The sequence below is a fragment of the Trichechus manatus genome, unplaced genomic scaffold (genome assembly GCF_000243295.1).
Source record: "Trichechus manatus latirostris isolate Lorelei unplaced genomic scaffold, TriManLat1.0 scaffold00024, whole genome shotgun sequence".
NCBI classification, from domain to species: domain Eukaryota; kingdom Metazoa; phylum Chordata; class Mammalia; order Sirenia; family Trichechidae; genus Trichechus; species Trichechus manatus.
Window position 1 is genome coordinate 16,621,821 of NW_004443960.1, and position 3,184 is coordinate 16,625,004.

The 3,184-nt window shown below is 46.9% G+C and overlaps 1 pseudogene; it reads left to right on the top strand.

The window, feature by feature from the left end:
* LOC101343850 (60S ribosomal protein L9 pseudogene) overlaps positions 1–2,460 on the top strand; it is a 10,884-nt pseudogene extending 8,424 nt beyond the window's left edge.
* The last annotated feature ends 724 nt before the right edge of the window (positions 2,461–3,184 follow it).

A 3,184-nucleotide genomic window follows, 5' to 3' on the forward strand; every position in this document is an offset into this window, starting at 1 on the left:
TATCACACTTTTAAAAATTCATAAATCCTTAAGACCATCAAATATCCATTAAGTGTTCAAATTTCTTATTGTCTCATTAATATCATACACTTCTTTTTTTTTTTTTTTTAACTTTTCCTTAAATCAAGATTTAAATAATGTCTGCACATTGGCAACTGGCTTGTTTGTCTCTAAGCTTCCTTCCGTATGTCTGTTCGGCTTCAGCGCTTCTCACACTGTGGTGTGCATGTGAATCTCCTGGGGTCTGGTTAAAAAGCAGATTCTGATGCATTAGGTCTGGGGTGGGGCCTGAGGTTCTGCATTTCTGCCAAGGTCCCAGGTGATGCTGATGCTGCTGGTCCGTGACAACACCTTAAGTAGCAAGGCTCTATTTCATAATAAATGGACAGGTTTCAAAAACAAAAAAGTAATACTAACATATTTGGACAGACCTGGCCTGGTATAAAATCCTGGGAGTCAAACCACCCCCAGCTGCGAAGAAGGACCCTCACCTTCCCAGAATGTGGGCTTGATCGCCACACCTGCCACACGTGTTCAAATGCCCAAGGCAATCTCTGGAGGCCTCCAAAATCGGCACCTGACACCCTGGCCACCCAGGGGTTCTTCCTGGCAGGGCCTGGCCCTCCTGAAGCCAGAGGCCACCTTGTCAGGATCCTTGGAACCCCCGGAATGCATCAGTTTGTTCAGTCTCTGGCAGGCAGACAGAAATGCAAACTGCAGAAATAAGAGTCACTGTTTCTCACCATTACAGGTTTAATTAAAAAGCCCCGTGCTGTCAGATTCCAAGCACCCTCCACTGATCTGCGAAACCTATTGATTGCTTAGCTCTCCCCGCAAGACACAGTGGAGAGAGGACTTTATCTTCCTTTAATCAGACCTGCTTCCCTCAGATCTGGCTCTGACAGGCTGCTGCGTTCTCCTCTTCGGCTTTCATAGGCCAGCCCTCAGCCCACTGAATGCAGGGGGCAGAGCCAGCACAGTGAGGAGGGAGGAGGTTGGGTGCCTCCAGGGAACTGCCAACCTAATGCTCCCATCATGGTGATGAGTCGGCGTCAACAACATCATCATCATCATCATCATCATCACAGCCAACAAGTATTGAGCATACAGAACCAAGCCAGGCGCTGTGCCAAGTACTTCAAACACATGATCTCATCTTATATTATACATTGTTGTCATTGCTGTCAGCTGCCATTGAGTAAGCCACAACTCATAGCGAACCCATGAACAAATGAAGGAAATGCTGCCCGGTCCGGCACCATCCCCATGATCAGTTGCGGATTGGACTGTTGTGATCCATAGGGTTTTCATTGGCTAGTTTTTGGAAGTTGATTGCCAGGCCTTTCTTCCTAGTCTGTCTTCATCTGGAAGCTCCACTGAAGCCTGTTTAACATCACAGCAATACACAAGCCTCTATTGACAAATGGCTGGTGGCTGCACATGAGGCGATTTCCCCAGGAATAGAACCCGGGTCTCCCGTGTGGAAGGCGAGAATTCTACCACAGAACCACCACTGCCCTCACTTCTCATACATTACTATCGTTAATTTATCTGTATGTTATTATTTCCTGACTACCTGATCTAATGTTGCCTACACCAGACATTTTGTTCTCCATCTTATCCCTTTTTATTTTCTTTGTAGCCCTTATTATTATCTGAAATCAAATCTACTTATTTGCCTACTTATTCATTGTCTCTGCCCCTGGATTTTAAGCTCCATGAGGACAGCAGCCTTACTTGCCTCATTCAGGACAGTATCCCTAGCACCTAAAACATCCTTAAGCACACAGAAAGTTCTCCATAAAAGTATGCCGACTTTAATTTATCCCATTTCCTTCACCCAGCAGCCCTAAGATGTGACTAGTCTTATACCCATTTTACAGATGAGGAAATTAAGGCTCAAGCAATTCACCCAAATCCACCCACTTAGGAAGCCGTAGGGCAGAGATGGAAGCCCAAGTCTAACTCCAGCAAGGGTTTATAACGTAGGGTAGGTGAATTTATATGGGGAAAAAAAAATGACTCTTAATTTTACTGATGTCTAACTGAAATGTAGCATTTCCTTCCATTATGAACAAGCAGCATTGTCAGCAGCACTGTGACTTTGCCACCAACAGGAATCACAGATACTTTCAGGCCCTGTTACATTTGTTACAGATATCTTGGAATATCATTTACACTCATCACTGCTTCGAAATTGCAATCGTAATAACATCGCCAACCCACCATCAGATCCTATTACTTAGTGTGTTAATGAAGAAGCACATGTATTGCTGTATCACAATTTTGCTTTGTAACATTTTGATGCCTGTATTTCAATATAACTGGTTGCGTTTGTAATTCTATGGGTTTTATATTTAAAAACAGGCCTCTGAGAAGGGGCCCGCAGCTCTCCCACATGCCAAAGGGGCTCGCCGCATGGAGAAGGTTAAGAACCAGGCTCCGGAGCCCAAGTTCTAACTACTTGGCTGCAAATAAGTCGTGACTTAGACTGAAGGGGAGAGTTAAAAGGAACCCCAGATACTATTCCAGCTCACCAGGCTTCAAGGATGGGGATGCCGAGGCCAGATGGGGAACTCACAGAAAGGAGTCCGGGTCTGGAGTACAGCCCAGGCTTTCCCAGCCCAGGCCAGCATCTTATCAGCTGTACCATGCTGCCACCTAAGGGCTCAAAGCGTTTCACACCTGCCACAGCCCAGCGTTTGTGGGGCTGTGGCCAGAGGGCTGGGCCACAAGGAGGCATTTTGCACAGTGGCTAGGAGCTCTGGCTCACCATCCTGGAAGGACCGGGGTTCTGACACACTGCTGGTGGGGGTGCAAATCCATCCAGGCCCCTTGAAAGGCAGTTGGGCGATGCCTAGTAAAAACGAGGCGTGCACACCCTTTGAGCCAGCAATTTCACCGCCACTCCAATGTGCACCCCAGAACCATGGGTCTCAACCCTGGATACACATTTGAACCCCCGGGAGCTTCTAAACTACTGATGTTCAGGCCTCACCCCAGACCAAGTAAATACTAATCTTTGGGAGTGGGGTCTGGACACTGGCATTATTTTAAAAGTTTCCAGGTAATTCTGTCTGGTGCCAGGTTGAGAGCCGCTGGCCTAGGGGAACTCTGCACATAGGCACGAGGATTCCTGTACAATCTGCTCAGTGATGCGCTGTAGTTTTTGCGATAGCAAGGA